Source organism: Penaeus monodon, chromosome 4, assembly GCF_015228065.2.
Source record: "Penaeus monodon isolate SGIC_2016 chromosome 4, NSTDA_Pmon_1, whole genome shotgun sequence".
Lineage (NCBI taxonomy): Eukaryota > Metazoa > Arthropoda > Malacostraca > Decapoda > Penaeidae > Penaeus > Penaeus monodon.
The window spans coordinates 58,290,700-58,291,068 of record NC_051389.1 but is presented as its reverse complement, the minus strand read 5'-3'; positions in this window follow the sequence as shown (position 1 = coordinate 58,291,068).

Here is a 369-nt window from a genome sequence, read left to right as displayed (position 1 = left end):
TTAACTATGTCTCCTAATTTGCATACATGACCTGCCTCACAACACATACTTATAGGGCGAAACACACGTAGACAGACAGAGACAAAGAAACATATATACGTTAGATATGACAAGGGTTATAACTCAGCAGAATATAAATCTTTTTACTCATTAATATGCATAAGACTTTTTTTTCTTTTTTTTTTCTTCAGCTGGAATGATAAAGTGAAGATTATTGAGATTTGTGTACTTTCTCACCTTTTTTTTTTTTTTTTTTTTTTTTTTTTTTTTGCACGTTCGTTGAGAAAATTATGGTTGTAGTTTTGTGTTATGTTTTTTTCTTTCTTTCTTTCTTTCTTTCTTTTTCTTTGCCTTTTTTCAAATATTTTT